Source organism: Bufo gargarizans, chromosome 10, assembly GCF_014858855.1.
Source record: "Bufo gargarizans isolate SCDJY-AF-19 chromosome 10, ASM1485885v1, whole genome shotgun sequence".
NCBI lineage: Eukaryota > Metazoa > Chordata > Amphibia > Anura > Bufonidae > Bufo > Bufo gargarizans.
In genome coordinates this window covers 40,375,868-40,395,953 of record NC_058089.1, presented here as the reverse complement: position 1 = coordinate 40,395,953, position 20,086 = coordinate 40,375,868, and positions in this window count along the sequence as shown.

Sequence of the window (20,086 nt, the reverse complement as noted above, 5' to 3'; positions counted from 1 at the left end):
AGGTATACTGTATATTGTGGGGCACAGTGTAGAGGTATACTGTATATTGTGGGGCACAGTGTAGAGGTATACTGTATATTGTGGGGCACAGTATAGAGGTATACAGTATATTGTGTGGCACAGTGTATGCTATATGTGTATAACATAAACATATTTCATATGAAAACTTACAGTTACTTGGCTTGGCCCTTGGGGATCTCGGACACCACTTCCACACTTTGGCCGGGGGCTCGGCGGAGCTGATGTTGTGTTTTATCCTAATGAGAAAGATTTCATAATAAGGATTTGGAGAAGGGTCAGAGGGATAGCAGAGCAGGGAGAGGCTGGTGCTGCTACTAGGGGGCTCATACCATGGGGGAGTAATAAAGCCCACCATAATGCCCCCCAGTAGAAATAATTCTCCTTATAATGTGACAGTGCAAAAAATACCCCCTTGTAATGCCCCCAGTTGAGCTAATGTCCCCATAATGCCCCCATAATGTGCCAGTATAAAATACCCCTATATAGTGGCCCCAGTAAATGCCCCCATAGTGCTCCTCTCCCCCCTTCCTCCTAGTGCCCCCATAATGTACCAGTATAAAATGCCCCAGTAGATGCCCTCAGTGTCCCCATAATTTGCAAGTATACTGTAAAATACCCCTTCTTAGTGCCCCCGTAGATGACCCCATAGTACTCCTCTCCCCCTTCCTCATAGTACCCACCATAATGTGTCCCAGTATATAAATTCTACTGTACAGAGCCCCCCATATAAAACACCCTCTTCTTTGTGGCCTCAGTAGATGCCCCAATAATGTGCCAGTAATAACAGCCCCCATCATGTGCCAGTAATAACAGCCCCCCCATCTTGTGCCAGTAATAACATCCCCCCATCATGTGCCAGTAATGACAGCCCCCTCTTGTGCCAGTAATGACAGCCCCCTATTATGTGCCAGTAATGACAGCCCCCCATTATGTGCCAGTAATGACAGCCACCATTATGTGCCAGTAGCCAGAGACCCCTATTATGTGCCAGTAGCCAGAGACCCCCATTATGTGCCAGTAGCCAGAGACCCCCATTATGTGCCAGTAGCCAGAGACCCCCATTATGTGCCAGTAGCCAGAGACCCCCATTATGTGCCAGTAGCCAGAGACCCCCATTATGTGCAGTAGCCACCAGTATTGTACACAAAAAAAATAAACACTTATACTTACCTCCTTGGCAGCGATGCGATGCAGGCATCTTCCGCCTGTGTCCCGCGGTGTACGGCTCAGGTGGCGCGATGATGTCATAGCGCCGCCTGCGCCGGCATCTGATAGGCTGCCGGCCTAGTGCCTGCAGCCTATCAGAGGAAGGGAAAGGAACATGCCTCTCTCTCCCCTGCCTCAGCACAGTCATCTGTATTGCTGTCCTGAGGACGGCGATACAGATGACTATGGAGATGAACGCTTCCACAATGGAAGCATTCATCTCCCTGTGCCCTGCCGCCAGAGGAGTAGGCATATTACTTTCTCCACAGCGCACATGTCAGGCCATTCCACCTGTACTCTCACGTACTCCTCTTTTGATGTCCACACCATCATACTCTTCCACCCATTTTCCCTGAGAGTTGCTGTTGTCAATCATCCCCCAGGCTCAATCCACAAGTTCTTGGATCATTTTGTTGCTTGGCTTTCTCATTTTCTATAGTTGGAATTACCAACTCTTATTAAAGGTGATTTTAACATCCCTATTTATGATCTAATCTCTTCATCTCCTCCTCAGCATACCTCTCACATCTTACTTTCTTTGCCACACACAAAGACAGCAATATGATTGATCTAGTCTCCTTCCTTCACTGCTCAGTTTCTGACTTTATCAACTCACCTTCCCGCTTTCTGATCACCATCTTGTGTTTTTTACTATTAAGTCATGCTGTGGCCCAGGTTTTGTTTAGTAAACCTGGAATAAAGGACATGAAGACTGTTTATGTTTCTATTACAATAAGGCCTCATACACACGACCTCTAATGAAATTACCTTTCACACAAGAAACCTAAACGCCATTAACCCCCATCAAATTTATTGACACCCTACAGTTATCACTGACCCCACTCTCTCCTCTCTTGTCCAGAACTGGCTACTTATCTTTTTCAACCATACCCTCAATACCCGGGATGAAGCAGCTCTCATTGTCCTAAGAACTTCCCAACCCAGACTTCAGCAACCTTGAACACATCTGAAACACGTTTTCTTCAGTGGTGTTCTAGGTGTGCCAAACATTTTATGGAAAAAAAATCTCCATTATAAATGTACGCGAAACACTCGAGATCTGGTCTGAACTAAAGTGGATCCAATTGCCCTGTTGTATTGGTATACAACACCCACTAGTCTCCTAAAACTCAGGATTTTTAGGAAAACTTGTTATCTCTTTTTTATAATTTCTTTCTTAGAACAGACAAGGCAGTAGGTGTCACGGTCTTTGTTGTGCGCCGTGACACATTAGCCGTACATGCTGTTTGCCAGGGGCAACGCATTGTTGTCGCAGCATGTATGGGCTTTGCTCCCCTTCTCCTGGTTCCTCCCCTGTCTGGTGCTGGAGGGGTTAACTTCCTGGCTGGGTATGGCCACTTGGGTTTTATCACCTGTGGATTCCAGGCTGGAGTCAGTTGTCTTCCAGCCTTCGTGGTTTGCTGGAGCTTGCTCTTGTCCAGCCTATTCCATCTGCCCAGTGCTTGAGGGCCACCTTGTGGAACATCAAGGTCTCAGCTATGTCTCTCCCTATGTCATCCCTGTGTCTCATTCCATTCACTACCCTACTTTATGTGTGATGTAGTTTGTATGGATAGGTGTTATGTCTGGTTATTGTTACATGTCTTGTGGTGTTTGGTGTCCAGCATGTTTGCTAGAAATTCCCCTGTCTATAGTCGTATCCTCTGAAAGGGGGTGTCAGGGTTCCCCTGAGGGGGAACTACAAGTCTGTATGCTGCTCTACCTGGGGCCGCCATGTGTCCTGTTTGCATGGGGGTTTCCAGGCAGTAACTGGTGTGCTGGATACCTGGGTGTGGTTGTTTGTACTGCACTACCTGTATGGTATCTGGGCACCAGTACTCACGCTCGGGTTCCAGTCTGTGTTGCTGCGGCAGGTAAGTGTGTTGTATGGTGTGCTTACCTGCCAATCCAATTACTGTATTCGGTCTCCATTTTTTCCTTACAGCTAGGCCGGTGGAGTCTCCTGTTCATCCGTGTCTGAGATTAACAGGTCATTTCTGCGCTTTCTTAATTTGAGGGATTATCAGGGTTTCCCGGGTATCCTTGCCCGTCCTACCATCTAGGTCCGCTCATACAGTGAGGAGTTAGGGCGAGAATTAGGGATGCCATAGGAGGTCACTTGCTCCCTTATCCCAGCCTTTGGCCTAGTTGCTTTTCCACTGGGTCCACATTGTACGGTGGGGCATTTCCCCTACTCCCCACCATGACAGTAGGTCGGTTGTGTATGGGTAGTAGTAGTAGTAGTAGTAGTGGTGGTAGTAGTGGCAGTAGGTGATTACCAGTGAGAAGCAGCGGCCATATGGCACATGTTGGCATACAAGCAGCAGCATGATAGAGGCAGCAGCAGCAGCATGATGGAAAATAATGGTCGGCAGGTGCAGCAGTGGCATTATGATGGCGGTGGCATGATGGAGGCAGAAGCAGCCGTACAGAACATGATGGTCGGCAGGCCGGAGATACTGCCTGTGGATGCGGCCTGGCTGCCGCAAAGGGAATCAGGAGAAGGAGGGAACTCCTGTTGAAGTAGCTGACTACCACCTTTGCTTGCTTATGAGATGGGGTGATGCTGTGGTGCCTACGTTTGGCACGTTTTGGGCCTTACCCACCCACAGTGTCAGTGGCATCACCAGATCCCGAAGCAGACATGGCCCTGGCTGTTCTTTGGGAGGTACATGGCCTCTGGTATTTATTGCTGCTGTCAACACCCTCCTCAGCACCCTGATCTACATAGTAACATAGTTTATAAGGCTGTAACAAGACATCTGTCCATCTAGTTCAGCCTGTTATCCTGCAATTTCATCCAGAGGAAGGCAACAAAAAAAAATTATGAGGCAGAAGCCAATTTTCCTCACTTTAGGGGAAAAAAATCCTTCCCAAATACAATCAGGTAATCAGAATAACTCCCTGGATCAACAACCTATCTCTAGTAACTATACCATGTACTATTATTACACCCCAGAAATAGATCCAGGCCCCTCTTGAACTCTTTTATTGTACTCACCATCACCACCTCCTCAGGCAGAGAGCTCCATAGTCTTACAACTCTTACCGTAAAGAATCCTCTTCTATGAATGTGTACAAACTTTCTTTCCTCCAGACGCAGAGGGTGTCCCCTCGTCACAGTCCTGAGGAAAAATAGATGATGGGAGAGATCTCGGTACTGACCCCTGATATATTTATACATAGTTATTAGATCTGCCCTTAGTTGTCTTTTTTCTAAAGTAAATAACCTTAATTTTGATAATCTTTCAGGGCACTGTAGTTGCCCCATTCCAGTTATTACTTTAGTTGCCCTCCTCTGGACCATCTCCAGCTTGGCTATGTCTGCCTTGTTCCCAGGAGCCCAGAACTGTACACAGTACTCCATGTGTGGTCTGACTAGTGATTTGTAAAGTGGCAGAACTATGTTCTCATCATGGGCATCTATGCCCCTTGTAATGCAACCCATTATCTTATTGGTCCTTGGCAGCAGCTGCTTGACACTGGTTTCTCCAGCTTAGTTTGCTGTTCACTAAAATTCCTAAGTCCTTTTCCATGTCAGTGTTACCCAGTGTTTTACCATTTAGTATGTACTGATGATATGTATTTTTCCTTTCCATGTGCATAACCGTACATTTGTCAGTGTTAAACCAAATCTGCCACTTCTCTGCCCAAGCATCCAATCTATCAGGAAGGGGGTTTGAAGCTGGTTGGGGACTGAGAGATGATTTCCGGACGGATGTTATCAATCTTATCTTTGGTTATTATAGATTTGATGGTGCTCCTGGGGATCATCAAATATTTTGATATTTTTTTATAACCTAAACCTGACTTGTACTTCTCAACAACATTGTCTCTTTCTTGTTTGGAGAGTTCCTTGGTCTTCATGGCAGTGTTTGGTTAGTGATGCCTTTCGCTTAGGTGTTGCAGTCTCTGGGGCCTTTCAAAAAACGTGTGTATATGTAATGACAGATCATGTGATACTTATTGCACACAGGTGGACAAAATTTCTCTAATTATGTGACTTTTGAAGGTAATTGGTTGCACCAGAGCTTTTTATGGGCTTCCTAACAAATGGGTGAATACATATGCCCATGCCAATCTTTTGTTTTCTATTTCTAAACAATCATTTTATTTATATATTTTTCTCATTTCACTTCACCAACTTAGACTATTGTGTTCTGAGCCATCACATAAAATTCAGATAAACAAAACATTAAACTTAAGGCTGTAATGTAAGAAAACACGAAAAAAGTCGAGGGGGGTTGAATACTTTTGCAAGGCACTGTATACATAAACATTTCGGGGTCAGTATAGAGCTCTCTACCATCATCTATTTATCCCCAGGACTGTAACGAGGGGACATCCTCTGCGTCTGGAGGAAAGAAGGGTTGCACACAAACATAGAAGAGGATTCTTTATGGTAAGAGCAGTGAGACTAAACTCTCTGCCTGGGGAGGTGGTGATGGTGAATTTACTAAAAGAGTTCAAGAGGTACCTGGATATATTTCTGGAGTGTAATAATATTATATGTTATAGCTACTAGACATGGGTCATTAATCCAAGGAGTTATTCTGACTGCCTGATTGGAGTCAGGAAGGAATTTGTTTCTCCCTAAAGTGAGGAAAATTGGCTTCTACCTCACAGGGTTTTTTGCCTTCCTCTGGAACAACTTGCAGGATAACAGGCTGAACCGGAGGAACATATGTCTTTTTTCAGCCTTATAAACTATATTACTATGTTACTACTTTCACCTAATAAGTTATCTCTCTGCTAACTCTCTTCTGGACCCACGTACAATCTGGCTTTCACTCCCTACATTCTTCAGAAACTGCCCTTTCCAAAGTGTCTAATGATCTCTTGAAAGCTAAAATGAATGGCAACTACTCTCTACTGATTCTTCTTGATCTCTCTGCAGCATTTGACACTGTAGACCACAAACTTCTCCTTAGTATTATCCATTCTATTGGCCTCAAGAACACTGCTCTCTTCTGGTTTTCTTCCTTTCTTTCTGGCCACTCTTTCAGTGTATCATTTGTTGGTTCTACTTTGTCTCCTCATCCTCTTGCTGTTGGGGTTCCTTGGCGTTCAATCTTAGGTACTCTTTCTTATCTACACAGACCCTATCGGACAGTCCATCAGTAGATTTGGTTCTTGGTACCATCTCTATGTTGATGACACCCAACTATATACTTCATCCTATGACATCACTCCAGCAGTACTACAAGACACCAGCGATTGTCTGGCAGCTGTCTCTAAAATTCTCTCTCTAGCTGAACCTGTACCTGAAACTGAATATCTCAAAAACGGAACTTCTTGTCTTTCCCCCTATACTAACCTATCTAAACCTGATATTTCAATTTCAATCAGTGGCACTATCCTAGCTCCTAGGCAGCGGATGCCTGTTGTCTTGAAGTTATGTTTTCTTCAGATCTTTCCTTTGCTTCACCATATTCAATCATTGGCACGTTCATGTCATCTACGCTCAAGAACATCTCCAAAATCCACCCTTTTCTCGTGGTGGAAATGGCCAAAACTCTTGTTGATGCTTTGATTCCTACTCATTTTGACTAATGTAACTCATTACTAATCGACTTTTTTCTCACTAAACTCTCCAGTCTGTTCTAAATGTTGCAGCCAGACTCATCTTTTTTTTCCAGCCACTACACTGATGCTTCTAGCCTGTGCCAATCACTTCACTTGTGCCCAACCACAGAGTATATCTGTTTTTCAAACTTCTCACCCTCACCCACAAAGCTCTCCACAGTGTTGCATTTTTCTACATATCCTCCTTCATTTCTGTTTAGAACCCTACTCGCGCTCCCGGTTCTGCCAATTATTTAAGATTAGCCATAGCATCCTTCATAATTTGAAACTTTCGCTTCCACCTTCAGGACATTTCTGAAGCTCTACCAGCTCTTTGCAATGCATTGCCCCAAACAATCAGGTTAATTCCCAACTTCCTTAGCGTTAAACACTTAAAAACATATCTTTTTAGGTAGGCTGTTCCCTAAATTTACTCTTCCCCGTTTGCCCCCCCCCCCCCTCATTCTTCAGAACTGAATGCCATCATCCAACAATAATCATCCCAGTCAATGCAATAGCTCATGCAGCTCCGTCTGCACTACTGTATTTAGTACAAAGACAGCTGGGCTGGACCACTTTAAAAACAATTAATTTTACCTTTTGTGTCACACCCATTCCCAAAGATTGTAAGCCGTTATCAGCAGGGCCCTAATTATATATTAACCTATAATTCTGTGATGTCTATTTTAATTTTTACATGAACAACCTGATTGTAAAGCGCTGCAGAATATGGTAGCGCTATATAAATAAAGTTTATTATTATCATAACTGTAATATAAATGCCTCAAAGACTTTGGCAAACATAATACAGATGGCAGGCTGTGCATGACCTCTACTGGTGGATTTCAGTATTGAAGTGCAAAATAAAACCCAAAGGATGAACCTAGCATAATATACACAAACCCATATACATGTACACCCCTAGTATCCTCACTCTCTTCAGTTCCTAATATAGTATATTTGTAAAAAAAAATAATAATGCATGCATCGCCCTATTTCAGACTCCTTTTCTTGAGCTACTAAAGCTCCATTTCCATATCTGCCCCTATTTCAGCCAGCCCCTTCTCTGTTCCTGCATCAGCCATGAAGATGAAGGAGGCTGTCATAGGTACTGAACCGAGCCAGGAACCCAGCCCTCTTCTAGCATGTCACCGAAACAGAGAAGGGAAGGAAACTCTCCTGCCTGTTTCGGAACAAAAGTTAAGTGAAGCTTTAGGGACCATGAGAGGAGTGAGGGAAAAGGATGACACACTCAGTTCTATGTTAAGTATATTAGTATATTATTTTATATTTAAAAATTTGTAATAAAATAATAAAAACTAATTTTAAAAAATCACACTTTCTGACACTGAACATCTTTTTTTTTAACGGCGTTATCCAAAGTTATTGACAAATATTAGGACAACACAGGACCTGTAATAACATTACAAAAAAATCCCATGCTCACTTATAGGACCCATACCACCTCCCACATTGCCGCACTTCTGGCACCTGTTGGTCTTTGCTGCTCTACAGCCATAATGACATGGTAAAGATTATTTGGTGCCTATTAGAATGGACTTCAAGTGGCCCTATAAAGTCAGTAAACACTTGTAACCCTCTTGAAATAATGCTGGAGCATCTTCTCTTAGAAGTCTACATTGTGCTGTTCCTCTGTTATTCCTCCTGGAAATATATGACTAATTTGCTATCATTTGACTTGGTAATATAGTGTGAACCAACACAATTTGAAACTGTAAGCATTGATTTTACAGTGTCAGACTATTCAGAGACAAGCTTACATAACTTATAACATTTATAACACCCAGTTGCCAATGTAGTTATACATTTCTCAGAGGGACAGTAAATAAACAAGTCCTCAACACATTTCTCACATTGAAAATCAGATTTTCTTTTTAGCATTTAACCCCTTCTGGACCTTCACTGTACATGTACAGTCCAGTCTTTAAAAATTGCGCCCACTCAGAAGCTGTGCAGGTGCCATAGCCCAAAACTCTTTGAAAATATGTTAGACATAAAAAAGTGATTTAAACAGCAGAACATTTTCTGATGACACATTCCCTTTAAATGGTATGATTTTAGCTTTTCACCAGGGAATTAGAAATTGTCCCCATAAGAATAACTCCTTTAATAACATTAATTACTCAAAGCAAACTAAACATATACTGTAGTACATGGAAAATCAAGTGTTTCTCTTTAGTTACAAACCTATAATTCTTACACAAGCTCTGAGAATAAGCCAAAATGTGTGCGTTTTACAATTCCAATTCCTTAAAAACATGTTATAGCAGACACAAACAAAAAGATGTAAATGGAAAGGCAAAGAAAAATGTAATCTGTGACTTAAATCTGGCACTTGACGTGACAAAACCTTTTACTCCTCATGATGTTTACAGTGTAATAAAAAACATCTTCCTAAGACAGGAAATTAAAATTTATATCACTACAAGAGAAGTCTGGAAAATCAGCTATGCCAAAAACTAGTAACAAAAATGGTGTAACCGAATCCGGAAAGATTTTCATGTTGTAAATAATAAAATAAACACAACAAAAAAAGATAAAAGAAAAGAAACAATTGGTGGTAAAAGAGGTCAAGCCCTTTTCAAGATTTTAGCAGATGCCACATTGAAATTGTGCTGTAGATGTCAAAAGCCTCCCACAATAAATTGTAAAATCTGGCAATGTTAACAAAAAAGAAACTGAAGCTATCCCAGATATTTCTTTGCTTGGCCGTATTTCCAGTCCATGTAAGACAGATCCATTCATGTAGACCATTATGGGAACTGTATAAGATAAAAACAATTAAAAAAACATAAGAAATTAGATCACCATCCTTAGAAGACAACAACCTGAGCCAACATCCAACAGTTACTCCAGCAAATGTGTATAAAAACATGGTAGTTTTATTGAACTCAATGTTAAATACATGATGTCCATATTGTGTGGCAGAAACCGCTTATACTCAACCTACCACAATCATGAGGCCATAAGGCTAGTTTCGGATAAATGTATTCATACTGGGAAACATGCTGCCTGCGTGAGCGGTATTTCCTGGCCTAAACGCTGCAACATTATAATGATTTACAATGGAAATTCCAGTCTAGCTGCCAATGTACTGAATTGTAGTCACCCCACTATGTGAAAAAAGTTCAGAAGATCAGCAGTCGGACTAGAATTCCCAACATCATAAATCATTATAATGTTGTAAGTTCACTTCAGAGGACCAGCGTTCAGGCCGGGAAATACCACTCACACAAGAAGCGTGTTTCCTGGAATGAATAAAGTCACCTGAAACCTAATATATAACACTTGAGTAGTACATACTGTTCAAGTAAGGCAATGGGTTAAATTGAATGAAACCAGAAAAAAACAAGAAAAAAACATGTGGTAAATTACAAAACAATAGTATTGGTGGTCAGACTGATAACAATAAAAATCTGATCTTAAATTTAGCCCAATGTGTACATAATGGGGATCATTCACTATGCTGAAATACTCCTAAATTAGGCATATTTCAGGCAAAGATAGTGGCACAACGGTTAGTTGCGCTGCTGTACTGTCTTCCCTTCACTAACCATTGCATAGTTTTGTTAATGTGTGTGTTCATGTGTGCCTACAGCGCCATCTAGTGACCTTTAGCTGTAAGTGCATCTTCTGCCTTGCTATAAACTATGCATATTCATTACCTGACTTCCTGCTCACAGTGCTTTGTGGGAAAGAGACAGGCACCTTCTTCCTTTTCCCTTCACTTCTTGGAAGGAGCAGCTGCACATTGTGTGTCTCTTACGAAAGCATCGTCGGTAAGGGATTAATTAATGTTTTTGTATAAGTTTTGTGTACATTGTGCTGTACATTCAGTTCTTGTATGTTCATTTTCTTATAGTTTACCTTATCTACTGCCAGTTAATAAAACCACAGACTACAGAAACAAGTCTCATCTTATTAACTAGTAGAATAGGGATATCTGCCTGTTGAGCTGCATATAGACCCCGGGGGTACATGTTGTGAGAGCAGGACAGTAAACAACGACTTCTAGCGAGAGAGACGCACCTGACTACACAGAAGTCTGTTACGGTCTACGCAATATCTGCAAACGGACACCACAGCGACTTCTATACAGTCCAGTGCTGCAAGGGGATAGCTGCTTCAAGCAATGTAGACACATTTGATTGCATACTGTGACCGCTCTCTAAGCACAGCGACCGGCATTCCACAGCACAGTAGTCTCCACGCAGTTAAGTGTCTTCACCAACACCATGTCGCATAGCACAGTATCAAGCTACAAGACAAGATCAGAGAAGGATGGTTCCACCAAGTCGTCTTCCGTTAGCAATGCATCTACCATTGCCCACGCAAAGGCAGAAGCCGCGAAGGTCAAAGCAGCCTTTGCCGAACAAGAAATGAAGATGAAAGAAGAAAAGGCTGAGAAAGCAAAGCAACAGGCCCTCTTAGATGCAAAGCTAGAGAAACTCGCCGAAGAGAAAGAAACGGCAGCCGCCATAGCTGAAGCAGAGTTCTTGTAAGCAATGGAATACCCGAAAACCGAAAGTCGCTGCAGTGTGCTTAGACCAGAACTCGGCCAGCAAGATCCTGTACGACGCACTTCAGAGTACGTCCGTCAACACTCGAGACCAGCAATGCTGATCCATTTCCAGGAACCAAAGATGTCACCTATGCCACAGAGGAATCATACCGTCCAAAAGAAAGAGTCACGCTCGGAACCCAGTCCTACAAACAAGAGAGCCCAGAGCCACGTGACAAAACTCGAGCTAACTTCCCTGCACACCAAGGATGCCAGCATCCAGTCCAGCCTGCAGAGCCACCTTATCCCACAAGACGGTATGACATGGGCTGGCCTAAGTCAGAGACTCCATACAGGTATGATTGCTCACCACACTCTCACTGTAACTTTCCACCTCCAACCAACCTTAGTAGTAACCAGAGAGCAGCAGACTTTGCGAGGTTCTTTACTAAAAAAGAGCTAGTTACAAAGGGACTGGGGAAGTTCAGTGATCGCCCTGAAAACTATAGAGCATGGCGGGCCTCCTTTTATAACATTACAAAAGACCTGGGTCTGTCATGTAGTCAGGAGATAGACTTCCTCGTAGATCGGCTTGGAAAAGACTCTGTAGAACATGCCAAGAGAATCAGGGATATTAATATAAACTACCCAGAGATTGGCCTAAGAATGATCTGGGATAGACTTGATGAATGTTATGGTACTGCAGAGATCATAGAGGACGCGTTGTTTAAAAGAATTGACGAATTCTCTAAAATATCTAGCAAAGGTTTCCAGGAACTTAGGGATTTAAGTGATCTACTGATGGAATTACAGGTTGCCAAAGCCAAAGGGGATTTACCGGGGCTTGCTTTCCTCGACACTGCCAGAAGTGTCAAGCCTATTGTATTAAAGCTTCCCCACAACCTGCAGGAGAAATGGGTCTCCCACGGGTCAAGGTACAAACATACCTACAATGTGCCATTACCTCCCTTGAGTGTGTTTGTCGATTTTGTAAGGCTAGAAGCTAATATTCGTAATGACCCTAGCTTTGATCTATCACAGTCTTGTGCCACTCCCTATAACCAAAGACCACACAAAGGATCAGTGGCAGTGCACAAAACTAACATTTCGCCTGCAGATTCTTATAGGTATTAAAGCTCCTCCAGCCTCGAAACAGTCAAAGATCCTGGTAAGCAGTGCCCTCTACACAAGAAGCCACACCCTCTTCTGAAGTGCAGAGCCTTTAGAGAAATGTCCATAGGAGATCGCAAAGCCTTCCTCAAGGAGAACCGCATTTGCTACAAGTGCTGCTCATCAGCATCACATATTGCCAAAGACTGTCAGGTTAGTGTAAAATGCACAGAATGCAATAACTCAGATCACAACACGGCCCTAAATCCTGGGCCTTTCCCATGGACCTTATCACAGAGTAACAGTGCTGGAGAGCATGGCGGGGAGGATAGTAACTCTGGAGCTAACCCACCAACAGTTACTTCACAATGCACTGAAGTCTGCAAAGGACTCATAGGCGGCAGGTCCTGCTCAAAAATCTGCCTAGCTAAAGTATGCCCAAAGGGGTGCAGAGACAGAGCCATCAATGTTTACGCCAGCCTAGATGACCAAAGTTATGCGTCCCTAGCCAAATCTACCTTCTTTGACATTTTCAACATCAAAGGACCCAACACTCCTTATTCTCTAAAGACTTGTGCGGGTACTGTGGAAACAGCGGGGAGGAGAGCTAGTGGTTACCTAATTGAGTCCATAGATGGCAAAACGTGTCTTTCCTTACTGAAACGTGTCTTTCATTACTGAATGTAACCAAATCCCTGATAATAGACATGAGATCCCTACACCAGTGGTAGCCATGCATCACCTCCATTTAGAGCGTATAGCACATCTCTTACCAGAACTTGATCCTAACGCTCAGATAATCCTACTCCTAGGGAGGGATATCTTACAAGTTCATAAAACTAGAGAACAGATTAATGGCCCACATCATGCTCCTTATGCCCAAAGGCATAACCTAGGATGGGTCATAGTAGGGGATGTCTGCTTGGGAAGCATACACAAACCAACTTCCATAAATAGCTTGCTTACAAGCACATTAGATAATGGACGTCCCTCTATCTTCCAACCGTGTAATAACAACTTCCTCATAAAGGAATTGCCACATAGTAATCAAGTACCACGTTCTTTTATAGACTCTGTAGACCACGACATAGCCTGTGACAGTGACAAAGACCACCTAGATTGCTCAGTGTTCCAAAAGACCAAGGAGAACAATCAGCAATGGACGTCCCTCTATCTTCCAACCGTGTAATAACAACTTCCTCATAAAGGAATTGCCACATAGTAATCAACTACCACGTTCTTTTATAGACTCTGTAGACCACGACATAGCCTGTGACAGTGACAAAGACCACCTAGATTGCTCAGTGTTCCAAAAGACCAAGGAGGACAATCAGCAATGTCCAATGAAGACAGATTGTTTTTAGAGACCATGCAAATGGAAATCAGTAAGGATGAAACAAATAGTTGGGTCGCACCCCTTCCCTTCAGGCCTCAAAGGCAACGTTTGCCTAACAACAGAGAGCAAGTCTACAGACGTTTTGTCTCTCTAAGACGTAGCTTCCACAAGAAGCCAGAAATGAAAGATCACTTCTTTACTTTAATGAGGAAAATATTTAAGAATGGTCATGCTGAGGTAGCTCCCACCCTTAAAAACTCGGAAGAATGTTGGTATTTACCCATATTCGGGGTTTACCACCCAAAGAAACCAGGTCAAATTAGAGTAGTGTTTGACTCTAGTTCAAAATATGAAGGTGTCTCCTTAAACGACGTCTTGCTCTTAGGTCCAGATCTTAACAACAAGCTCATAGGAGTACTGCTTCGTTTTCGCAAAGACTCTGTTGCCTTCATGGCGGACATTCAGCAGATGTTTCATTGCTTTCTCGTTAAAGAGGAACACAGAAACTTCTTAAGATTTCTTTGGTTTATTGACAATGACCCCACAAAAGATATTGCGGAGTACCGTATGCGGGTACTTATCTTTGGTAACAGTCCCTCCCCTGCAGTTGCAACTTATGGTCTCAGACACTCTGCTCAGGAAGGCGAAATAGAATATGGGTCAGACGTCAGACAAGTAGAGACTTGGGTCAGAAAGAGACTTTTATGTAGATGACTGTCTAAAATCACTACCCACTGTTGAGGGTGCAAAAAGTCTCCTTAAGGCTACTTTCACACTTGCGGCAGGACGGATCCGACAGGCTGTTCACCATGTCGAATCCGTCCTGCGGCTATTTAACCGTGCCCACAGACCGCCGCTCCGTCCCCATTGACTATAATGGGGACGGGGCAGAGCTCTGGCGCAGCACAGCGGTGCACGGAGAAAGCCGCCGGACTAAAAAGCCTGACATGCAGTAATTTTAGTCCGGCGGTCTTTCTCCGTGCACCACCGTGCTGCGCCGGAGCTCCGCCTCCGTCCCCATTATAGTCAATGGGGACGGAGCGGCGGTCCGGCGGCACGGCGAAATAGCCGCAGGACGGATCCGTCCTGCCGCAAGTGTGAAAGTACCCTAAGAGAGCTCAAGAAATGCTTGCATGCTCGAACCTGAAACTCCACAAAATAGCCTCCAATAGTAGGCAGCTGATAGAAGCATTTCCCTCTCAAGACCTTTCAAATGACCTACAGAGCTTAGACTCCCTTCCTATACAACATAGCCTTGGTCTCCTCTAGCATCTAAAATCATATACATTTTTACATTCCAAGTCAGCCGACTGTCAAGAATCAGGAGGTCCACTTTCCCAAAGCAATGGCACGTTGTACCTACTGACCATAACCCAAGCAGACTTAGCAACCAAGTTAGTTGCTGCCAGTCACCTTAAGGACACAGTTTGGTTCACGCGTCCTGCTTTTCTATGCAACTCAGAACATTCTTCTGCCTGTGACTCATATGAGTTGTTAGATGCGGATTCTGATAAAGAAATCCGCCCCCAGGTATCTGTGCTACTTCCTGTAAATTCATACAGCTCGGTAGCCACCGTTTCATCAGGTTTTCCACCTGGAAGTCACTTGTGCGAGCTTTCACCTGCTTAGCACACTTAGCCCGTTCTTTCAATCACGCACCATTTGTTATGGAATGTAACTGCAAAGGCTCACACCATTGTAAGAATGGATACTCAGTAAGCTAGCTACAACAATCGAAAAATCTAATTATTTGTTCCATGCAACGAGAGACATTCGCTAAGGAACTCTACTGCATCAACAACAAAAAACCTGTGTCAAAAGACAGTGTGTTAGTGAAGCTCGATCCAGTCCTCGACAAGAATGGTCTGCTAAGTGTGGGAGGGCGGCTTAAAGAAGCAAAATTAGGGTTCAATGTGAAACATCCTATCATAATACCTGGGCATTATCATTTGGCTTCCTTGCTTGTAGAGCACTACCACAGTAAGAAAAAACACCAGGGCCGACTATTCACTGAAGGAGCGTTACAAGCTGCTAGGCTGTGGGTCGTTGGTGCAAAAAGGGGTATTAACAAATGTATATTCAAATGTATCACTTGCCGCAAGCTACGCGGGGGTTTACAAACACAGAAAATGGCCAATCTCTCGTCCGACAGGGTTAGCATGGACCCTCCATTTACTAATGTGGGCCTTGACGTGTTTGGTCACTGGTCCGTTATCACACGTCAAACTAGAAGTAGCCACACTAGCTCCAAGCGATGGGCGGTCATTTTAAGTTGTATGTCAATTTGAGCCGTCCACATTGAAGTTATTGAGTCTATGGATACTTCTAGCTTCATAAATGCCCTCAGGCCCTTTATCGCAACCAGAGGTCCTGCAAAACAGATCCGCTCTGACAGAGTCACAAACTTTGTTGGAGCTGGTAATGAGCTAAAGATTCTCTCCAACTTGGATAATAACAGTGTAAAACGATTCTTTAGTGAGCAAGGATGCACTTGGATTTTCAATTCCCCTCATTCTTCTCACATGGGAGGAGCCTGGGAAAGAATGATTGGCATAGCCCGCAGAATCTTGAACTCTATTTTCCTACAAGTGGGCAATGCTAGACTCTCCTCTGAATGCCTTACAACCTTTATGGCCGAAGTCTCAGCCATTATCAATGCCAGACCCTTGGCTACGATATCAAATGACCCAGGAGATCCGATACTGCTTACGCCTGCCTCTCTACTTACCCAAAAGACTGTTATAGTGTGTGCTCCTTCCGGAGAATTTGGCACTAAAGACCTCTACAAACTCCAGTGGAGACAAGTGCAAGGCCTTGCCGATACTTTCTGGAATAGGTGGAAGAAGCTATATCTTCCTACCTTACAGACAAGAACCAAATGGCACACAGTTAAGCCCAACCTGAAACCTGATGACATTGTTCTTGTTAAAGACTCTCAGGCTCAAAGAAATCATTGGCCTTTGGGCCTCATTACTAAAGTGTTCCCAAGTGAAGACGGATGTGTCCGTAAAGTTGAGGTCAATATTTTCAAACAGAATGAGACCAAACTGTTTATCAGACCTACTTCCGAGCTAGTCCTACTGTTAACTGTTGAGGACTCTAATAGTGACATCGGCTGATGTCAAGCGGGGAGTGTACTGTCTTCCCTTCACTAACCATTGCATAGTTTTGTTAATGTGTGTGTTCATATGTGTGCCTACAGCACTGTAAGTGCACTGTCTGCCTTGTTATAAACTAAGCATATTCATTGTCACCTGACTTCCTGCTCACAGTCCTTTGTGGGAAAGAGACAGGCATCTTCTTCCTTTTCCCTTCACTTCTTGGAAGGAGGAGGACACTTTGTGTGTCTCTTACTAAAGCATAGTCGGTAAGGGATTAGTTAATGTTTTTGTACAAGTTTTGTCTACATTGTGCTGTACATTCAGTTCTTGTATGTTCATTTTCTTATAGTTTACCTTATCTACTGCCAGTTAATAAAACCACAGACTACAGAAACAAGTCTCATCTTATTAACTAGTAGAAAGGGGATATCTGCCTGTTGAGCTGCATATAGACCCCGTGGGTACATGTTGGGAGAACAGGACACCGCTATCTGTGACTCACGTCAGGTCTAAAATTGTGGACGTGGGCGGAGAAGGGGTCGGGCCGGTAAGCCCTTTTCATTCACCATTTTCTATGCCTGTTTTAGGCGTTAAAAAAGGTCTAAATGTAAGCCCCGTCTTCATAAATGTGCCCCAATGTTTTTAATGCTGTCTTCATTAAAGCCACCATTTTGACCAAATATAGCAGTCTAATTTTTAGCTTGAGAATATTCTCACCTTCCTGTGCCTCATGCATGCTAATGACCACCTCCATAATGGAAGCAGTCATAAGCATTCAGACTATATGCTGTGACAGGGTGGCCAGAGAGCCAGGATCCCCACCACTGTTTTAATAGTTTGAATATATTTGGACGCACTAATACAAAGTATGCTTATTTTGTTTATTGCTTATTTGTTTTTACATGCAACATTAGCAATAAGGGAAAGATTTGAATTTTTAATACTTTATGTTTTTATACACATTTTTATTTTTCGCATTGCGAATCTCCTAAATTATAGTCTGCAGTAATGTACTATTACAGTCTATGGGGATTCTCTCTTCCCTCCCTCTGTCTAACCTATCAGATGCCACAGTTACTATTGATCGTGGCATTTGAGGAATTAAACAGTCGGGATCAGAGTTACAGTATCTACGATCACAGCCACAGCAGTCGGGCATCAACTATGGTATATTATACAGCTAAACCATGAGCCCACTTCATACACTCTTTGCTCACCTCGGATGTACAGTAATATTCAGGTACATGAAGGGTACAGTCAAATTGCTTTAAGCTGCAATAAATTTAAAAAGTGGACTGTTTGTAGATGTCGGTACAGTTTTGGCCACAACGTCTTCCCAGGCTCAAGGAGTAGCGCTGTTTGTGGAAGAAAGCAACTATGGTTTTCATGATGGCATAAATCCCCTTTAATCCCTTCATGCACCTGGATGTAACTGTACGTCCAAGGTGCCCGGGGAATATATGGAGTGTTCTCAGAACGCCATAGAAATGAATGCAGAATGCTGGGACTCGTAGTTTCAAACAAACTAACTAAATTATGTGGTCTTGAATGGCAGAAAAAATGCTTAAAACCCCAAATGCTGTTGCACATTTCTAGAGGTGGGGGCAAATTCCGCACACATGTGATCCATTACTAGCAGTAATCCCCAGCAAAAATGCAAACAATGGAGGATGCCAGCAACGGACCACATGTATCACAAAAACATCCTACACAGGTCTTAAAAAGCAGTAAATGCTCAAAACCCCAAATGATGTTGCGCATTTCTAACTGGGGGAGCAAATGCTGCACATGTGATCCGTTAACAGCAATCCCCATCAAATTGCATACAATGGAGGATGCCTGCAGTGGACCACATGTACCAAAAAGACATCCAAAGCAGGATAGCCCAATGTGCGAATGTGATGGATTATATAAAGCAAGACATAACAAAGATTGGTGCACCACAATGGTAAATGTAATTGACAATATATGGCTAAACCCTCACTGTGTGTCGGACCTCATTATTATTATTATTTTATTATTTATTATTAAAGTGCCATTCATTCCATAGCGCTGTACATATGATAAGCGGTGCACATACATAATACAGACAATTGCACTAATCATAAACAAGATGAGTTACAAACTGGTACAGAAGGAGAGAGGGCCCTGCCCGTGAGGGCTTTCAATCTACATGGTATGGGAGAAGGACACAGTAGGTGCGGGTTAAGTTGGTCATGGCGGTATAGAGGCAGCAGGGTCACTGGTTGTAGGCTTGTCTGAAGAGGTGGGTTTTCAGGTTTCTTTTGAAGGATTCCACTGTGGGTGAGAGTCTGATATGTTGGGGTAGCGAGTTCCAGAGTATGGGGGATGCACGGGAGAAATCTTGGAGTTGATTGTGGGAAGAGGCGATAAGAGGAGAGGAGAGAAGGAGGTCTTGTGAGGATCGGAGAGTGCGTGTGGGGGTGTATCGGGAAAGTAGCTCAGAGATGTAGGGAGGGGACAGGTTATGGACGGCCTTGCATGTGTTTGTCAGTACTTTGAAGTGGATTCGTTGGGCAATGGGGAGCCAGTGAAGGGATTGGCAGAGGGGAGAGGCAGAGGAGTAATAAGGTGAGAGGTGGATTAGTCGGGCAGCAGAGTTGAGGATAGATTGGAGGGGTGCGAGCGTGCTAGATGGAAGGCCACAGAGGAGAATGTTGCAGTAGTCTAGGCGGGAGATAATGAGGGCATGTACAAGCATTTTCGCAGATTCAAAGTTAAGGTAAGCACGGGAGATGTTTTTGAGTTTGAAGCGGCCGGTGGTGGAAAGGGCTTGGATGTGCAGTCGGAAGGAAAGGGCAGAATCTAAGGTCACTCCAAGGCAGCGAGCTTTGTTGACTGGGGAGAGTGTGCAGCCATTGATCGTGATAGATAGGTCTGTTGGGGGGGTTGAACAAGATGGGGGAAAGATTATGAATTCTGTCTTATCCATGTTAAGTTTAAGAAAGCGAGAGGCGAAGAAGGATGATATAGAAGATAGACATTGTGTGATTCTTGATAGTAAGGTGGTGATGTCTGGACCAGAGAGGTAGATCTGTGTGTCGTCAGCGTAGGAGTGATACTGAAAACCATGGGACTCTATGAGCTGTCCCAGGCCAAAAGTGTAGATTGAGAAGAGCAGGGGTCCTAGGACAGAGCCTTGCGGGACACCAACAGAGAGGGAATGAGACAAGGAGGTGGTGCGGGAGTGGGAGACACTAAACG